The sequence below is a fragment of the Panthera tigris genome, chromosome C1 (assembly GCF_018350195.1).
Source record: "Panthera tigris isolate Pti1 chromosome C1, P.tigris_Pti1_mat1.1, whole genome shotgun sequence".
Lineage (NCBI taxonomy): Eukaryota > Metazoa > Chordata > Mammalia > Carnivora > Felidae > Panthera > Panthera tigris.
In genome coordinates, this window is record NC_056667.1 from 80,497,335 (window position 1) to 80,518,713 (window position 21,379).

Below are 21,379 nucleotides of genomic sequence, written 5' to 3' on the forward strand. Positions count from 1 at the left end.
GGTAAAACAAGGTGTGGGAGTTATTTGTTGTTCTGTGTCCCTCCTCCCGTCCCTGGTGCCATCCGTCAAGTTGTTCAGACAAGGCCTCTGGAAGTGTAGCAGAGCTGAGCTGAAATGTAAGTCAGACAAAGACGAGGTGTCTCTTTTCTGCTTAGAAGTATTTTCCACTGGAACACTGAATTCACATTGCAAAGAAAAAAAGCAAAATGTTTTAAACAGACATAGTAATATTGTTTTATCTTGGCAAATGTTCTAGTGTGTGTATATGCACACACTTGTAACATGTTCTCTGAATATATTTTTGGTGATTTATGGGAACAGATGGAGATGTGATCCATGTAGTGTTTTGTTTGGATAAATTGGTGTTAAGACTTCAGTTTTGGCCATCACTGCCCAGCACTGCTTTTCTCCTTAATTAAAACTTAGACGGCAGTCAAGAATTAGATGAACAATATTTTTCCTTGTAGAACTGGAGATACCTGCTGATCTTGACTTCGGTAAAGTCTTGCCTGCTTTTATCATTTTCCATGGACAGATGATGCCAAACGAAGTTAGTTAACTGTTTTAGTTGTTTGACAATACTGTTTGGAGGAGTTTGATGAGAAAAACAACAAATTCCTGATTGTCTAAAATGTCTAGAAAATAGCTCTGTCTTCTTCCCATCCTCTGTCCCCTCCCTCCTTCCATTCCTTCTTTCCACAGACATTTGTTAAGTACCTACTAAATGCCAAACATATGTACTATGCACTGCTGATGCAGTCATAAATAAGATAAATACGGTTTCTGCCACCCTGGCATTTGCAGAAATTAATTATTTTAAGTGCATAAGTAATTAGTTGAATGGAATTATGATACATGTTATCAGGAAAGTTTGGGGTGCTGGGGGGAATATAAGACAGCAGAGCAGGGGCCTTCTCTCTGGTCTTGGGGAGTCCTGAGAGATTTATGATGTCACAAAGGAAGTGACATTTAATCTGGGTCTTAGGGGAACCCGGGTGAGGGGCTGGGCCAGGTGGCCTGACAGGTTGTGTGCAAGGAAGAGCGGTCCAGGGATAAAGGATGGCTGGCGTACGCGGTCTCTGAGGTGGGGGAAAGCTTGGCTCGTCCAAGGAATGGCAATGGCATGAAGACGGCGAGCGGGAGAGGAGTGGCTGTTTGGACCGGGTGGTCGGATGCACCCCATCACGGCGGCTCTCTGCCCCAGTGCTGTGCAGGCCTAGAAGATCTCAGGAGCACTGGGGAGTCTCATGCAACAGTGACGGCACCAGCGTGCTGCTCTTCAGGGCTGGACCTGCTTCTGTGTGGAGAATGAATTAGGGGACGGGCAGGAGAAGATTTAGGGGGCCAGACAGGAGGCTCTTTAACTGCAGAGGGTGAGAGGTAACTGGCCGAGACGGGCAGTTGTGGAGGTGGATGAAAAGTGGGTGACTGTATTCAAAATCTGGCTGGGCCCTGTGATTGCTCAGGTGGGTGGGTGAGGCCAAGTGGCCGCCCAGGATGACTCCAGCCTTTGTCCAGTGTCCTGTCTTTGGACCGGAATGAGCACAGCGAACATCCCTTTCATCGTCTCAGGTTTTACCTGCCTTCCTCTTTGTGGAAGTAAGGAGTGGGGTGCCTTGCAGGTCTTCAGACAACTCTCTGTCCTGGCCACCTTCCTTGCTTTCACAGAGAGGGGACAGATGCCATCACGGCCTCTTCATCTGGGGTTTCAAGTCATCACTGGTCAGCTTCCTTGGCATCGGCTCCTCTGTCACTTCCTTTCTCCTCTACCAGCCTTTTCCCTCTATGTCCCCTTCTTCAGCCTGGAGCCATCTGTTACTTAGCTCCTTAATTTGGGTCATTTAAGTTATGAATCTTCCAGGGGTCACACATGCGTCTTTGAGTCAGGCCCTTAGATTTCCTTCCTCCCCTTTGTCTATGTCCTCCCCACAGGGACACCTCCAAAAGAGCGTATGCCTGTATCTCACATCAGGCCACAGTCATGGCCTTTCTCTGCAAAGTAGTGTGCAAAACACTCTTGTCAATCAAATCTTTTAGAAATATATGTTTCTGAGGTATCCTTGTAAGGAATCATTTTGTAAAATGAATAATCCTTCTGTCCTAATCGCTGGATTTCCCACTCTGCCTTGCCTCTTCCTCCGTCTTGAGTGTGAAGGCTCTGTGCTCCACGCTGGGCTGTGTGGAAGAAACGTTCATGGTCTGTGTCCACAAGAAGCCGAGGGTCTCATGCTGGCTTCTGCAGGGCAGTCCCTCCATATCCTGCACACCTGCATCGGTAAGCTTGGCCCAGCATCAGACGCATCAGGACAGGCACCGTCGCCGGCAGCTGACGGTGGCATGCTTGAGAGCTTGGGGTTGGCAGAGAATAAAGATGGCGACGGAATGAGAAGGGAGGGAAAGAGTGGATGGCAGACTTTAAGACACACGTGAGACGCCTGCAGGGAAATCCCAGAACTATCTGGGGGGACTTTGAGGAGTAAGTAAGAGTGGGCGGGGGCCAAGTCAGAGGGATACTGTTTGCTGACTGACACCACCCAATTGTATCGCCTGGCTGATGAGGCCAGGGAACATGGTTTGTGGAAGGTGAAATTACCAGTGGAAGAATACTAAGCACAGGTTACATTATTGACTTGAATCTTTTCAGGCGGTGCTCTGAAAGTGGGATTCTGAGTTAAATGTGGATTCTGACTCAGTAGAGCTGGTGTTTGGGCCCGGGGTATTATAATGCTGCATCTGATGAGCTGCTGGTCCTGGGGCCTCACTTTGAGTAGCAAGGCTCTCTAAGTTAAAGAATATAAATTGTATGTAGGGAGACTTGGTGGAAATCTTTGATCAGAAGCCTGGGATGGCAGAAACGTCCAAGAGATTGTTTCTCAACTTGTAGTGCTCTAGGATACCAGAAGTGTGTAGCTTTGGAGTCAGTCTGGTCTGAACTTTAGCGCTGGCATTCAGTACTGTGTGACCTTTGTGAGTTATCTAACCTTGTATGGCCTTGGTCCCATCATCTGTAAAATAGAAACCTCAAAAAAAAAAAAAAAAAAGAAACCTCATAATAGTGCTTATTTCATAGGGGTTGTTGGTTACATTACTTAGTTGGAAGAATCGGGGTTAAATAAAGTAAAGCTGGTATCCTTGCTGCAGGACTTATCAGAACCTTTAATGTGCAAAAGTGATGCTCCAAGAAGGAGATATAAGTGGTGTTTCCCAAACTGGCTTGACCATTGAACTTCTGATTTTCTTGGAGCCTTTCGTGGGCCTCTGGAACTTCTCTTTTAGGAGCATTGATCTGGTGGCAGACAGAAACATGAGTTCATTTGGGAAAGACTGTGGCTGGAGAATTCTCCAGGACCTGAGTCTGGCAAGAAGGGGGGCAGCAGAATGTCCAGGTGTTGAGCCACTGAGGCAGTGGTGTGGGGTAGAGAGGAAGGAGTGGTCAGAAAAACACACTCTGAGGTTGACTCAGGCTGGAGACTTGTTAGACATGAGGGTTAGAGGGAAGGAGAAGTCATGTAAGATTCTTTCCCACCTAGAGAGAAACAGAAGGCCAGGGGAGAGTGCCATGTGTTTAATTTTCCATCCTGATTTAAATTCTGCTGCTTCTTGCCCACAAACTAACAGCATGCCTCTTGAGTCTCTAGGGCATTTTACAGTAAAGCCACATATTTTCTGAAGCTGGGTCAAGATTGAGCATATGAAATTCCTCAAGTGTGAAATTCTACTTAACCCCATTAATGCTTATAACCCTGAGTAGGTATTGTTTATAATTCACTTCTAGTTAACCAGTGGGTATTTATGTTTGCCAAATCTTTGCAGTTTCATCTCAAACTGCTTTATTTTAGGGGAGGAGATTTGCCTTCCTGTCAAAAAGCTGAGAAGAACCAGCCTCCCCCTCCTACTCCTACGGTTTGCACATTTGTCTATAACTCGTGTGTGTGTGTGTGTGTGCACTTGCGAGCATGTGTGTGTGTGTGTGTGTGTGTGCGTGTAATAGTACTCTGAATTGCATTATACTTAGGATAGTCACACCTTCATTGATAAGAGCCTCTACAGTTTACCAAAGGTTTTGACATAACGATCTCATTTTATTCTGACAAACCATGAAATGGGTATTATTTAGCATATCTGTTATTTTCCCTTATGAGGTGAAGGAAAGTGGGAATGGTATACAGTTTCATAGGCCGATCTATAGATACTTTCCTTCCCCTGGGAATTTTCTCCAGCTTTCATATAGAGCTTTCATACACGGTTGGTACTGAAAATACTAAAGCAATTACTTGAATTACAAGGATAAACCCATTTACGTGTAAGTGCAGTTACTGAACCGTGCTCCCAGTGTAAAGAGCCTGGTTGAAATGCAGCTGGAATCACGTTAGCTCCCTCGTTCCTGCTCCCCAGTAAACCTGCTACCGTGGCTTCATTGAAACACACCCCCCACCACACATACGAACACATGCTGATAATAAACTCACATGAGTCAGTGTTCACTTTAGGTTTAAAAATTTTTCAATGGCCTTTGACTTTCTCTAAAGTAATAACTGTAGTTAATATTTTAGAATCACTTGATAAAAGTCCAAGATATAAATCTTTTTGAGTGGCCATTCAAGAGCACTCCAGGATGAATGTGAAGCTCTGCATTTTCTGCAGATGGAGAACTCTGTTTTGGCCACCACCTAGATTTTAATTAGTGCAAGTCCCTCATCGCACTTTCAACACTGATTTAGAAATCAAGCTTTCAGATTCTGTTCAGCATTGATCAGTAAAAGCCACTGCTCGTGGCACATTTATTTCACTTTGTGTTGAATCCTCTGAGCTCTTCTGTGAGGCTAGGATTTGTGCCTCATTTTCAGAAGAAGAAACTGCGGCTCTGAGAGATGAAGCAACCAAGGAGGAGTGCATTTGCACCGACCCCACAGCCTGCATCTCCCACTAGCTTGTGGGGCTGACAAATGCTGTTTGAGATTTTTGTCTAGAGAGTTTAGGTTACCTAGAAACTCGGAAATATTGCAAAACATCCGATTTAACTTTCACTCTTTATAGTCTGTCACTTCTTTTAGTCTTCTACAAAAGGGAAGGAGAAAACAAATCAAGGGTTGAATTGCTGATGATAATTTAATCTTTTAGTTTTAATGAAGAGCTTGGCTGTGGCTTTTGATCTGTAAACATAGTGGACAAATATACACATACAACAGCCAGGATGTGGAATTGAAAGAGACCGTGCCGGTTGAGGGGTCTAGGCGACTGCTGAGGTGCCTGTCGAGGTCCCCCTTGAGGCTGGTGAGCCCATCCCCCACTTTTCAGAATGGGCCTCTAATGCTTACAATGTTCCCTCCTCAGGAGAAGGGATGTGTCTGCCTTACCTGGAAGTCTCTCCCTCATCTCCAGGTTGGGGCCAATACCGAGTGTCTCACAAGCGACTAAAATCCTGGTTTGCCCAGGACTGTCTTAGTTTTAATGCTGACTGTCCCATGTGCCTGGAAACCCCGCAGTCCAAGGCAAACCAGGGTGACTGGTCAACCCCTTGTCCCAGAGGGCCCCCAAACTCTGTGGTGTGGTGAGTGGGCCAGAACTCCCAGTGGGACTAGGCTGAAGCTGATCTCTAGGCAAGACCCATCCTTATAAGAGTTTGCAGAACTTCTTCACCCTTAAGCCATGTGAGGTCACAGTGAGAAGATGGCAATCTATGAACCAGGAAGTGGCTTCCCACCAGATATTGGATCTGCTGGTGTCTTGACTTTCTGGCCTCCAGACATGTGAGATGTAAATCTCGGGGTGCCTGGGTGGCTCAGTCTTAAGTGCCCAACTTGAGCTCAGGTCATGATCTCCCAGTTTGTGAGTTTGAGCCTTGCATTGGGCTCTGTGCTGACAGCTCAGAGCCTGGAGCCTGCTTCAGAATCTGTGTCTTCCCCTGTCTCTACCCCTCCCCCACTCGCACTCTCTCTTTTTCTTTCAAAAATAAATAAACAGTAAAAAAAATTTAAGGGGCGCCTGGGTGGCTCAGTCGGTTAAGTGTCTGACTTCAGCTCAGGTCATGATCTCACAGTCTGTGAGTTCGAACCTTGTGTCAGGCTCTGTGCTGACAGCTCACAGCATGGAGCCTGCTTCCGATTCTGTGTCTCCCTCTCTCTCTGCCCCTTCCCTACTCATGCTCTGTCTCTCTCTGTCTCAAAAATAAATTAAAAAAAAAATTAAAAGAAATTAAAAAAAAGAAATAAATGTCTGTTGTTTATAAGCCCCTAGTTTATGATATTTTTGTTATAGCAGCCCAAAAAAGCTAAGACATATGTCAAACCAGTAACATTTTTATTTTAATTCTTCTCTGCTGATGCTCCGGTGTGAAGTGAGAACTGGATGTATGTCTCTGTATATTTCCAAACCTGGCTCAGCTTTATAATAATGTATTTAAACCACAGTTCATGTTGAGGAGTGTTTCTGACTTGCAGAACGTAATGTGAAATCTCTGCATGTATGTGAGGGTGTGGTGTGTGTCTGTGTGTGTGCTCACACAGTGAGGCTCCTTTTGTCCTCCAAGTCCTGAAGATGAGCAGGGTAATTCTTAGCTCCAGGGAGCAGAGTGCCTGCAAGCTAACACCATGCATTCAGACTCAGATCCTGGCCCTGCTGCATGATCCAGAGCTGCATGATCTTGGGGGAAGTTGCTTAACTTTTGGAACCTGTTGGCTCATCTGTGGAGTGGGACAGAACGTAGTTTTCGGGTTTGTTGGGAGGAATAAATAGACTAACACACAGTGCCTTGTTGACAGTGAGTACTCCATACATTGCTGTTATCATTTTTCTCCTGGTATGATAGGTGACTCAATTAGTTTTAAGCCCAATTTTGGAGTATTTTACATAGATAACTTTAACAAGCACACCACTCCTTTTTCCACCTTGTACTTACATAGGGCTTTTGTTTCTCAACAGGCCTTAAATGAGGTATCTCATCTGAAGTTGACGGCCACTCTGTAAGGTCAGCGGAAAGGCATTTCAATCCCCTTGGTCAAGGCTACAGAGGTGAGTCTGGAGTCCATATCTCCCACTCACTGGTATTGCTTCCTAACATAACACGGGCTTGTCTAAAACAAGGGATATTTCTTTTTCATCTGAGGACAATGAGTACAGCAATTTCTCAGGTTTTTCAGAACCTTCTGAACCCACATTAATCCACACTATTCCTCTGAAAGGAACACAGGCAAAGAATACAGGCTCTCTTGTTCACAAGAATTGCCAGTGCTCTTTTTTTTTTTTTAATTAAATGAGGATGGATACCGTCAGTCACCCACCCTCTTTTTAATTTCCTATGTTCAATTTGATTAAGATGTGTTTCTTGAAGATATGTGCTATCTGGTTCTTGTTGTATAAAAAGTTTAATATCTTTCCCCCTTTTATTGGACTAGTAAGGCATTTGACATTAAAAATAATAGCTTTGAATTTTCCTGTTGCTGTCTGCATTCAGTAGGGGGAATATTAAGAATAGATGGGAAAATTCATTTAGTTCTTTCTCTGAAGGGTCCTTTCAAAGCATGATACTTAACATGATCTACTCTATAATCCACAGATGCACAGAATAAATAAAATAGAGTGATAACGTAAGTTCCTTAGTGTCTAATCCAGGAAATGAATGTCTGTTAAAGAAATATGGCTAGCAATCTTTTAAAAAGTCACTGGAAACTTATTTCTTCCCTGTGTGTTTAGCTGAAGTGAGCATGTGAATTTATTTTCGAGGAGGGGAATTGCAAGAGAACTTAAAACCGCATTCTGTTTTACAATTTAAACCTGTCAAATTACTACAACCTCTGAGTTGTGTCCTATGCCTGATCCCAAGTCTTTGTTTTTGGACGAAGACTTTGTTTTGGACAGAACTTCTAATATCTCACTGTGGGGGGGAAGGAAGAATAAGCGAACAGGCTGAGGGTCCTGCACTAAAGTATGCCGGGTGCTGATAAGACGTCAGCCATGCTGGAGTCAAATGGAGCGGAAACTCTCAGGTTGGAGCCAATATGGGGTGGCTTTCAAATAAGAAGGGGGTCTGCTAAGTCTGCATGTTGTCCTCCAGATTGGCTCCATAATAGCTTAGTGGTTCTAAGGACTTAGGGCTCCAAATAGAGTAACGACCTCTGGGTGTAAATCTCGATTTCTCTAGTACAGCCTTTACACTTTGTGCATCAATTTGGTGATAGCCAGCTTCCAACTAGATTTATGACCCTCAAAAACTGTATGAAGTAATACATTTGCTGTTTTTAAGTTTGCTATGTTTTGGGAATAATTTGTTATGTGCTAGTAGATAACTAATACAATTTTCTTACTGGCAAAGTGAGTATTAGTGAGTATTAGTATTAGTACCTGCCAACGTACTAAGTGACATAGTATATATAAATGGCACAGAGTTAAATATTCAATGAATAGTGGTTGCTATTTTTATTGTACTTAACACTCTTGACTTGGCCAGTTGACTCTTCTCTCAGATCTAGAAATAGCTTTCATTACTGTGTAGTGCTGGGACTTTTGCTAGTGTCATTGTTTAGATCTCCATTTAGCAAATACTCTTCCCTTCTCTCATTTAACCAGCACTGTCCTGCCTCATCACTGCTTCTTGTGGAGGGATGGGGAGTCAGCTAACTTACCAAATAGTGTTTGTTGAGTCTCTGCCTTGGTGTCCTAGACACTGGGTCAATCAGCCTGGAAAATCAGTCCCTGAGAACAAGAAGGATGCTTTGGAGTGAGACTTTTGTAATTAATTTTTATTTTTTGACAAATTTTTCCATTTTGAGAGAAGACGAAGAATAAGTTGGACGGTAGAAAGGATAAGAGTGTTGAATGGAGTGATTTAGAGTGATTCTAAATTTATTTTTTAGTAAAAATGGAAGAAAGCTCTTTGACCCCTTTATACTTTTTATTTTAATTTGTTTTAGTGTGAGATATCAGTATGTATTTGTAACACACAGTGGTTATATAGTATTGATTTTCTTCTCCTAGAGAAGGAAAATGCAGCTACTCTCAAATATTTATCAGAGAGGCACTCCTGCTCTTTTGGGAAAGTCTTCCTGGTTCTAACTTCTAGCTCCAGGAATTGTATGAGAGGAAAGGAGCACCTACCTAGTTGGCCAGAATAAGGGAATCGACCTTGGCAATCAGTACGAGAAACAGATGTCACATATGGATGTCACAGACTGTTCTCACAGCCTGGTTCTTTTAGCATTCACAGCTGTGTATGCCATGGATGGGTCAATACCCTTTGATAAATGTGTTATTTTCCTCCATAGTTAAAGATTTTGGTCAAAAAATGGCCTTTTCTATGAGGTGCATAGAAGATAAACAAAATAATGTCTTTCACAGTGGGGTAAACTGACAAACTGAACAATTATGTTATCTATCTCAAGATAGATAAAACCAAAAGCCAGGTACTTAACTTGCACAGTAATCTGCAAATTGATACTGTTTCATTGTTATCAGTGCTGTTATTTTTAAATCAATGCAGCAAGCACACAACGAATGCCATGGATTATGTAGATGGTAGATTTGTTTTTGTGAAAGTGATACCATTTTTAATTGATTTACTTCAATTAAATATATGCAGATGAATTACTTAGATGTCTATGAATCTTTAAATTCCCTTTGGTCACCAAATCTTTGGATACCAAAGATACTCTGGAATAGTCTGTGGGTAAAAGAAAGCAGCAGATTTATCAAGAAGAGACCTAGAGAAAAGAGATGTAAAATAGTAACCTAAGGAGTCAGGATGGTTCTCTAACCTTTATGTGAAGCTGTTGGTGGACCTGGGGCTTGATTGCTTGTCCTTGGAACAGTCTCAGCTATGTTTTAGTACAGCCTGAAGGCTCCTGTTTCCTTTCTCTTTTTCTGAGTCAGTGCCCAGTTATTAGCAGAGATGTTTGCCCTGGGGCCTAGGGCAAACAGGGATGAGTAATGAGAACCTTTCATTTGTGTTTAGCAGAGTACTGTAAATTTAATTGTTCTAAATCATGCTGTGCTATAGCATATTGATTTGCTAACTATAAGTTGAATGTTATTTGAGAAATGGTTCTTGTTCTATTTCTATTAATAAATTTCCAGGTTATTTTAATTAACAAATTCTTACATTTAATGCAGTGGGCCTCACTTGTCGAAGCATATTTGCATGTAATGCTTGACCGAATCTCACATAACATCTCTGTCCATATAGCTGTGCATGTACCTGAGGGCATTTCTGAAAAGTTCTCTGTCATTGTGATGATACATTTAAATTTCTTGTTCAGGGACTTTCACGTGAAATGATCTGGCAAACAGGCTTGTACTCTTGAATAAATTACCAAGACTGCTGCCCAAGTGGTTCCTAGACAGGGAAGCTATAGGGCAAATGTGTTTTATAGAATAACTGACAACTTCTAGAAATAACTGATGAAATAACTAAAATAAAATCAGAAATGAGAGATGACATGGCAACTGGTACAACAGAAATACAAAGGATTGTGAGAGACTACCACGAGTAGTTATACACCAACAAACTGGGCAGCCTGTAGTAAATGGATAGATTCCTAGAAACACAACCTACCAAGACTGAATTACGAATAAATACAAAATCTGAACAAACCAACTACTTGGAAGGAGATTAAATGAGTAATCCAAACTGTTCCGACAAAGTCCAAGACCAGATGGCTTCACTGGTTAATCTTATAAAACATTTAAAGAAGAGTTAATTGCAATACTTCTCAAACTCTTGAAAAATAGAGAGGAGGGAACACTCCCAAACTCAATTTATAAGGCCAGCAGTACCTTAATATCAAAACCAGACAAGGGCACTACAAAAACAAAACAAAACGAACAAAAAAACAAAAAATGAAAAACAAAAGACAAAAAAACCAAAACCAAAACAAAACAAAAAAACAGGGAAATATCCCTGATGAACGTGGATGCAGAATCCTCAACAAAATATTAGCAAACTGAACTCAACAATACATTAAAAGCATCACGCATTATGATACGTGGAATTTATTCCAGGGCTGGAAAGATGGTCCAATATCCACAAATCAGTTGCTCTAATAAACATTAGTAAAATGAGGCACAAAAATCATATGATCATCTCAATACATGAAGAAAAAGCATTGGACAAAATTCAACACCCTTTCATGATAAAAATTCTCATCCTGATAAAACCTCTCAACGGAGTGGGTTTAAAGAGATCATACTTCAACATAATAAAGGCCATATATGACAAGCCCACAGCTAAGGTCATACTCAGTGGTGAAAAATTGAAAGCTTTTCTTCTAAGATCAGGAACAAGATAAAGTTGTCAACTCTTGACACTTTTATTTAACATAGAAATGAAAATGCTAACCAGAGCTATTAGACAATAGAGAATCCAAGTTGGAAAGGAAGAAGTAAAGTTGACTCTATTTGCAGATGGCACAATATTAAATATAGAAAACCTGAAGGACTCCACCCAAAAAAGTATAAGAATAAACAAATGCAGTACAGTTGAAGGATACAAAATCAGTATATAAAAATCAGTTGCATTTCCATACACTAATAACAAACTATCAAAAAGAGAAATTAAGTAAACTCATTTACAATTGCGTCAAAAAGAATAAAATACCTAGGAATAAATTTAACCAAGAAGTGAAAAACCTGTATAGTGAAAACTGTAAGACATTGATGAACGAAATTGAAGAAGACATGAATAAATGGAAAGATAATGTATGCTTATGGATTGGAATAATTAATATTGTTAAAATGTCCATACTACTTAAAACAATCCACAGATTCGACACAATCCCTATTAAAATTCCAATGGCATTTTTCACAGAGATAGAATAAGCAATTCTAAAATCTTTGTGGAACCACAGAAGACCCCACATAGCCAAAGCAATCTTGAGAATGAACAAAGCTAGAGGCATCCTGTTTCCGGATTTCAAAGTATATTACAAAATTTTAGTCATCAAAACAGTATGGTACTGACATAAAAATAGACACTTAGATCAATCGAACAGAATAGAGAACCCAGAAGTAAACCCACATGTGTACGGGCAATTAATTTATGACCAAGGGGCCAAGAATATACAATGGGAAAAGGATAGTCTTTTCAATAAGTGGTGTTGGGAAAACTGGACACTCACATGCAAAAGTATGAAACTGGACCACTATCTTATACCATGTACAAAAATCAACTCAAAATTGTTTAAAGATTTGAATATAAGACCCAAAACAATAGATCTCCCAAAGAAAACATAGGAGTTAAGCTTCTTAGCATTGTCTCATTAAAAAAAAATTGAATAATAGAATCTCTTTGACTACTGTGGATATGAAGCTTTTCTGGTTACACGTGTTGCAAAATCTTCTATTTGTTACTTACCTATTTACATTTGTGATGGTGTATTTGATAAAGAGTTCTTAATTTTAATGTGAAATTTATTAACATTTCTTATGGTTAATGCCTTTTGTATCCTGCTAAAGGAGTATTTTTATCTACCTGCAGGTCATGGAGATATTCTTTACTTTTTCCTTCTGGAAGGTTTATTAATTTGCCTTTCATATTTTCATCTCTGATAAATCTAGAATTAATTTTTTTGTGTATGGTACATAGTGAGGGTTAAGGTTTTTTGTTTGTTTGTTTGTTTGTTTTTTAGTGGATATTTAGTTGACCCAGTGTCATTTCTTTTTTTTTTTTTTTTAATTTTTTTTTCAACATTTTTTATTTATTTTTGGGACAGAGAGAGACAGAGCATGAACGGGGGAGGGGCAGAGAGAGAGGGAGACACAGAATCGGAAACAGGCTCCAGGCTCCAAGCCATCAGCCCAGAGCCTGACGCGGGGCTCGAACTCACGGACCGCGAGATCGTGACCTGGCTGAAGTCGGACGCTTAACCGACTGCGCCACCCAGGCGCCCCGACCCAGTGTCATTTCTTAAAAAGAATATCCTTATCCTACTGTGATTGTGGTGCCAAATTTGGTTGTAAATTAGGTGTCCCTATATATGTGGTTATATTCCTGGGCTCTTTATTCTGTTCCATAGTCTGTTTTTCTATTTTTGCCCCACTACCACACTGTCATAATGGAGCCTAAAGAATAAGTCTTGTTATCTGGGAGAACAGGTACTCCTAACTTTTCTTCTCTTTCTCTGATTGTCTTTGCTGGTCTTGGTTCATTGCGCTTGGTCCATTCATGTAAAAGTTGAAATTCTCTGTCAATTTCCACAAAATATATCTTTTGGTAATTTTATTGAATTTGCATTGAATCCATACATCAATTTGAGGAGAATTATCATCACAATGTTAGGTTCATTAGTTCATCAACATGGTAAGTGGTTCCATTTGTTTAGGTTTTCTTAAAATTTTCTAAGTTATGTTTTAATAATTTTCTGTGTAGTAGTCTTACAGATCTTTTGTTAGATTTACTTATATTTATCAAATTTTTATAGTATGATAAGTCATATTTTAATATGCCTTTTCAAACTGTTTGTGACTAACATATATAAATAAAATTGATTTTAAAATATTAAACCTTATCCAGAAAACCTGATACATCCATTTATTAATTCTAATAATTTACTTGCATTTTTTTAAAACACAAAAAATAATAGCGTCTGCAAGACACTGAGAATTTTATTTTTTTTCCAATCCTGGTATATTTTATTTCTGTTTTTTGCCTTAATGGACTGTATAGGCCTCCAATCAATTAGAATAGAAATAATGTTAGAGGTTTTCATATCTTATTCCTAATATCAGGGAGAAATTTTTCAACATTTAATATTTAAGTATCATGCTTGGTATTTGTTCACTGTGAAATTTTATAAGATTAAGGAAGTTCCCTTCTTAGTTTATCTAAAAACTTTTAAATTAATTAATTTTTTAAAATTTACATCCAAGTTAATTAGTATAGTGCAACAATGATCTCAGGAGTAAATTCCTTAATTCCCCTTACCCACTTAGCCCTTCCCCCCACCTACAACCCCTCCAGCAACCCTCTGCTTGTTCTCCATATTTAAGAGTCTCTTATGTTTTGTCCCCCTTCCTGTTTTTATATTATTTTTGCTTTCCTTCCCTTGTGTTCATCTGTTTTGAGTCTTAAAGTCCTCATATGAGTGAAGTCATATGATATTTGTCTTTCTCTGACTAATTTTGCTTAGCATAATACCCTCTAGTGCCATCCACATAGTTGCACATGGCAAGATTTCATTCTTTGTGATTGCTGACTAATACTCCATTGTATATATATACCACACCTTCTTTATCCATTCATCCGTCGATGGACATTTGGGCTCTTTCCATACTTTGGCTATTGTTGATAGCGCTGCTATAAACATAGGGGTGCATGTGCCCCTTCAAAACAGCATACCTGTATCCCTTGGATAAATACCTAGTAGTGCAATTTCTGGGTCATAGGGTAGTTCTATTTTTAATTTTTTGAGGAACCTCCATAGTGTTTTCTAGAGTGGCTGCACCAGTTTGCATTCCCACCAGCAGTGCAAAAGAGAGCCTCTTTCTCTGCATCCTCGCCAACACCTGTTGTTGCCTGAGTTGTTAATGTTAGCCATTCTGACAGGTGTGAGGTGGTATCTCATTGTGGTTTTGATTTGTATTTCCCTGGTGATGAGTGATGATGAGAATTTTTCAATGTGTCTGTTAGCCATCTGGGTGTCTTCTTTGGAGAAGTTTCTATTCATGTCCTTTGCCCATTTCTTCACTGGATTCTTTGTTTTTTGGGTGTTGAGTTTGATAAGTTTTTCATAGATTTTGGATACTAACCCTTTATCTGATGTGTCATTTGCAAATATCTTCTCCCATTCCGTCGGTTGCCTTTTGGTTTTGCTGATTGTTTCCTTTGCTGTGCAGAAGGTTTTTATTTCGATGAGGTCCCAATAGTTCATTTTTTGTCTAAAAACTTATAAAAATAATTGTGAATGGATGTTGAATTTTATCAAATATTTTCTCTGTATCTATCAAGTAATCTTATGATTTTCTCCTTTATTTCATTAATTTGGTTAATTACATTTTATATATCTGTTATAAATAGCATATACTTGAAAAAAAAAAGTGTAGTCTGATCACTTTTGTTCTTCAATTGGAACATTTAGTCCCTTAACATATGATGTAATTTCTAATATACTAAATTTAAATCAATCATGCAAAATTTTTTTGTCTTCCTCTTCTATATATTTTTTTCTTGTCTTATCTTCCTTTGTTTTGTTTGTTTTTGTTTTTGTTGTTTTCTTCCTTCTTTCGGATTTATTATGTTTATTATTCCTTTTCTCTCTCTACTCACTTGATAGTAATATTAATACATTCCTTTCTTAGTCTTTTATTGGTTACTCTAGAGATTGCAAGGGTGCATTGTGTGAAATATATCTACTATCAAATATTTCCTGTCTTGCACCCCATCCTCCTGTGTCATTCTTCTCTTGTGCTTAAAACTCCAAAAATTTTCACCAAAATGGTAAAAAAGAATGCTGATATTAATAACACAGTAAAAATCTAAAACAGGCATGGAGCTCATGAGAGGCAGTTCTGCCCTCTCAGTGCATGCTGGAATGTTCTCAGCCTACATCTCCTCAATGCTGAGCAGCAGGGGAGAAAATATGGAGGCCATTGGCACTATCACCATCACCACCACTGTGGGGCCCCCTGTCTCAATTATGATACCTGGTCCTCCTGGTCTCTGCTGTCCTAGCCCATCCTTCACTGTTAAGGTACTATTTTTAATAAAGGCAAACTGAATTATTATTGTTATGACTTTCTTTTGTCTTTACAACTTCTGACAAAGATTTCATTCTTCCGACTTATTCTCACAAGATTTTCATTGGTATAGCTCTGCATCTTTGACCTTCACTTTTGAAAATGGTAATTTTTAATATTTTAAATGTTTCCAAAAGATATAAAATCTTCTCAGGTGTTGAACTGAACTCTTAGGAAAGGAGTCAAAACAGTCTCCTTAGGCAGTTTGGTCACAGGCATATTTTATTTGGCCTACAGAGTATTTTTAAACATTATTTGAATTTTCATATCTTTCGGTGAACCACATAATCTCCATCCTCTCTCCTGTCTTAACGCCCAACCTCCCACACTAGTGTTACCCCTTTCTGGCCCCCAATATTTGGCAAGGGGCCTTATAAGAAATTGGCCCTGCTTTTGCAGTCAGAGATTTGTCTCTTCAGCAAGACTAGAACTGAAAACATTCTGAAAGGGACAATTTGATTCTCTTTTGTATTTTCTTAAAGAGAACTTGAAGATAGATTACTGAAACACTGCATCTCTCTCTATCCCTTTGTCTTCCTCCCTCACTCCCTCCCTGTCTCCCTTTCTCTCTGTCCCCACTTGAGTGATGTTTATCTTTGCTCACAAAGATCTAGGGTAAGTCTACTGGAGTGGGGACCCTAACAGAGCTGCTAATGTCACCTCTTTAGAGCGGTCTTTTCTAATTATGTCCTGCAGAGTAGTTTTCCTTATTATTCTGTTTCTCACCTCCCAGTTTCTTGCCTTCAAGCTGTTTATGAGTTAGTAGTTATTTTACTTCATTATTTGCTTACTTGTTTGTCTGTCACTCCTTCTGGACCTGACACTAAAGGTGTCCTAAAGGTGGACGCACCTAAAGGTGGACGCTATTGTATTCTTGGCATATAGCACAGTGCTTTGCAAGAGGAGACACTGAATAATGTTTGGTTTAAGTAATGAAAGAGAGAGGAGTCATGGTCATGCAAACTCTGTATACGGTTTCCTCCCTGTGACCATGCTCATCTCCTGTAGAAGCTGCAGCCTACAGAGGCAGAGAGTTCACGTAGGCACCATTCCTGGTGGTCAGCCCCATGGTAATTTTCCCACTGGGAGCCTGAGAAAGCAGTGAAAAATCTCTTAAAATGGAATCTCGCTATCTCTCCTGGGGAAAATATGTGTGTACGTGGCATGTGGTCTAAACAATGAGAAAATTGATTAGGTCATACACCTGGAAGGGGAAAGGTGGGGGATTTCAATGTTATTAATCCATGACCTGATAAAAGCCCAGATTCTCTCTGCATCTCTGTTCTGTTGTCCTGGGCTGGCTTCACACTGGGGCAGGAACTCCTTGTGGTTGTAACACGCAGTACTGGTGCTACATGCTTCGTCTTTCACATCTGACTCTGTGTGTGTGTGTGTGTGTGTGTGTGTGTGTGTGTGTGAGAGAGAGAGAGAGAGAGAGAGAGAGAGAGAGAGAGAAAGAGAGAGAGAACCTCTTACCCAGCCACTTAACAAAAGACTTTTTCTTCCCTTTTGGGTGGATTGGACCAAATTGGGTCACATGCCCATGTCTGAACCAATAATTCCCTCCAAGCTTTATTCAGAAATCACCTCCTGGGGCACCTGGGTGGCTCAGTTGGTCAAGAGTCCAACTTCGCCTCAGGTCATGATCTCGAAGTTCTTGAGTTTGAGCCCCACATTGTGTTCGTTCCTGTCAGTACAGATCCTCTGTCCCCCTTCTCTCTGTCCCTCTCCAACTTGCACTTTCTCTTTCTCTCTCTCTCTCAAAAATAAACAAACATTAAAAAAAAAAAAAAGAAATCATCTCCTTCAGTCCTTCCCTGACCATTCACTCTAAAATCACAACCCAACTTTGCAGCTTCATTTCTGTCTAATTCACTTACTATCATCTAACTAGCTATACCTTTTACTTAGCTTTTCCTTTGTTTGCTTATTGTTCGTAGTCTCCATAAGGGCAGAGATTTTATAAGTGCTATTACCTGTGGTATCTTCTTTGTCTAGAACAGTACATGACTTAGAAGCCATCTAATAAATATTTATTGATTGAATTAGTGAGTGAATGTGGCCAGGGATTTCATGGGACTGTTGGCTTTGGCCTTTTTTTCTTTTTAACAGCTTCATTGAAATACGATTCCCACACCATACAATTCGCTCATCTGAAGTGTACAATTCAGTGGTTTAGTACATTCACATAGTTGTGTCTCTGCTACCACAATCACTTTTAGAACATTTTCATTACCCCCCAAAGAAACTCCCCATCATTTAAACATTATACCTCATCTCTTGCATTCCTCTCAACCCTGGGTAACCACTAATCTACCCTCTGTCCCTATAGATTTGCTTTTTCTGGAGGTTTCATAGAAGTGGAATCAGACACTACTTCTTTCACTTAGCATGTTTTCAAGTTTCACCCATGTTGTAGCACGTATTGGTATTTCAGTTCTGTTTGTTGCTGAATGGCATCCTGGAGTATGGATACATTGTGTTTTATTTATTCGTCTCTCCACTGATGGACTAGCTTTGGTTTCTAAACCAGTCACTATTAAGGGCGATGAGTGTGCCGTGATTGGTTTATGATACTCCTGGCCCCTCTTCTTCTCAGTTCCTCCAGCTGTCCCACATAAAGGGAGGAACATAGTGGATCTTAGTGGACAACCATCAGCAGATCAGTATTGTGTTTCTTCTTTTTTCTTTCTATCTTTGTATTGTAATATTTTCCTCCTTCCAGTCATTATTATTATTTTTTTTTTATATTGGAGGGTCAATGGCTTGTGGCATCAAAACCACAGTAAGACAGAAGGTAAGCCAGCAACACAGGGAATCATATTAGCTCTGTCTTCAGTTTAATTTCTTCATAAAAAAAATTTTTTTTCATTGGACACTGAGGTGTTACTCTGGAGGACTGCAATAAGAAATATCACCATTCACCTAGGATGTAAAATATTTTCCCAAGGCAGTCTCTTCTTAATTTCCTGTGTTCTGTCTGTTGGAAGGCTCGCTGGTGCAAAGCCAATATGAGCTATGCTATATTTCAAACAAATGCCTTTTTGTTCTGGAGGACTGGGTATTCTTTTTTCTTTTCCAAGTAATTAACCCAGTCAGGGAAAAATATCAAAAGTCATTTTCCCCGGTTTGTATCCCTTTTCGTCTCTGGTCAAGGTTGGAACATTCTTCTCATCAAGAGTATTTCCAAAGACAACTTTGTATAGCCAGTGAGGACATTGTCCACACTTTTTAATTCAGTGGCAGAGACTTTGGGAAAACAGCATGCTACTTGTAGTCCAAGCAAAAAGGTGTAAATGGCTTTATTGAAAATCAATATGCTCTTGTGAAGTGCTGCTCATTTCTGAGTTCTTCACCTCACCGATGAGAGTTGGAAGAAGGTTTACAGCTATGGGTCTCTGAGTTTGAGGTTTTCTTTTTTCCCCGTGTTTTCTACCGTGAGCATAAGGTTAAGGGATCATTTGGTGTTTTATTTGTTTACTCTTTGGAAGAAGAGAAGTATGGCATTTTCCCCCCTCTTTGATAACCAGAGTTGAATTCCCACTAAGGGGTATAGCTGTCATTCACAATGTGGTCTCCTAAGTGAGGTCAGATTTGGGCAGACTTTGGAAAGGTGTTTGGAGTTTAAAAGTTCCCTCAGGAGACTGTGGAAACCCTCCTTAAGCCCAGAGAGTGAAGTTGAGGCACTGGAGTGTTGAGTTCCGTCAGTGTAGGAAGGCAAATGTCTTCATACTCTATAAAGAGTGCTCAGGTGCCTAAATTAGGTCTAGTTCTGACCATTATTGTAAGAACACAGACTGGTTTTAATTGGTCGCAGTTTTGGTGAAAGATGAGCTGTGAGATTGGATTTATCAAAATTTATGTGCTAGTTGCTGTTAATATGGCAGCATTTGAAGAAGATCAGGGTCATTTGTAATGACTTCATTTGATTTGTACAGATTTCGATGAATTACAACATTTTTCCTGTTGTAATTTACAACATTTTTCCTGAGAAACTAGATATTTCCTCATAAATTTCCATCGACCCTTTAAAAAGTTTAACCTTCATTTTAAGCCTAGAGATAACATAAATCTGGACAGTGAGGTATGGGTGATGGTAGCTGTGTCACAGCAAGGTCTTAATGAAATAGAGCCTAAGAGGGGGCCAGAGAAGAGAGAAGACTGGAAAGTATGCCCTTGGACAATTTCTTAATGAATCAACGTCGAAGGGTCACTTTATTTATTTATTTATTTATTTATTTATTTATTTATTTATCAGTGCCTTGCAAATATATGGTATTCAGTGCATTCAGTTGACCTGAACTGAATGCAACCTATAGAGACATGACCCCAAATAATTTTAACTCCTGCTTGCAAACAAAGTGTTTTACTTTTTGGTGTTTTGGGTTAGGAAGGAGGTGAGGACAAGCCCAGGAGTAAATAGTCTTATTTCTTATCTTCACATTTTTTTTCCTAAAAAATTCCTGCCTACATCAAAGCAAATAATATTTATCTTTGGCCTCATTTGCTACATCCTTTACCCAGACTGGTGCTTTCATTTCTTTTCAGTAACTTTGGATCCTGTTGTGAGAACTTTGAGCAAGCCCAACAAGGCTTGCTAAGTCCCTAGAGAGGGGCTCTTACTACAAAGTATTACTAATATTCCATACTGTAACTTAAACATTGCCTACTGTACAATTTGATTACTAGTTAATTAGAATTCTGTATAATTTGATCAGAACCTCTGGAATTAAATCATTTTATATTAAAAAAATTATAAAACTTGATTGTTCCAAGAAAAGATTATTAGAATGCCAATCAGGTGGTTAGAAAAAATTGTCATCAAATAATAAGACTAATCTTATAAACAAATTGGAAAACAGCCAGAAAAGCCAGCCTAAGCTTGTTCTCAAAGTGTGCCTCCAGGGAACTGAGAGCTGTTGAAAATCTTCCTAACAGTTCTATGGGCTGACCTCTTGTGGCTCAGATGTTTTTAATAAGACAGTGGCTACAAGTTTATCATTGCATGGATTGAAAATTTATTCGTGATATTTAGTAAAATAAAGTCTAGGTGTAACCAACATTGTTTTGACTCATTCGGTGATATTATTCATTTACTTACGTGTATGTACATACCTTTATTTATTTGGGGTGATTCTTCAGGTGAGATAAACAGTATCACACCTGAAAGGTCTTCTGGAACATAATCTATTATGCAAAATTGAATCATTTATCTGGTAATATTTGGGCAACCCGATCATCCGTTTCTTTCCTTCTTGTGTGTGTGCTACCGTACATCGGATTGTAGGTTAGGGTCGATGCCATTTATTTAAAGTGTGTTGAGAGGAAATGGCATTGCAGGCATCTGTTAGGAAGATTTAAAATAGTTTCCTGACACATTAGACTCACCTTGGTCTGACTTGACCAGGTGAGAAAAGGCAAAAGGATGGCAGCTAGCACTGGCCAGCAGGTTTGGTTGCCTTAGTCACTTATAACTGGACATCTCCATGTCGAAGTGACATGATTGTGAATTTACCTTTTCACAAAATATGACTAATTTGGGGACATTTAAGTACATAATACATGTTATTAAGTAAAAGAAGAATACCATATGGAGTTTTAAAAAAAGTAATGAAGAAACTTCTAACTACGAATAGTTCATTTGAGCACTTGATCT

The 21,379-nt window shown here is 39.6% G+C and overlaps 1 long non-coding RNA gene across 1 annotated transcript in view; it reads left to right on the forward strand.

Annotated features, from left to right (window-relative positions):
* Positions 1-1,012: 1,012 nt before the first annotated feature.
* The window catches only part of LOC122241528, a 65,416-nt gene continuing 45,049 nt past the window's right edge, over positions 1,013-21,379 (forward strand). Inside the window, exons 1-2 of the long non-coding RNA XR_006221718.1 lie at positions 1,013-1,380; positions 6,922-7,011. This is a non-coding gene — a long non-coding RNA (uncharacterized LOC122241528). The remainder of the gene's footprint in view (positions 1,381-6,921; positions 7,012-21,379) is intronic.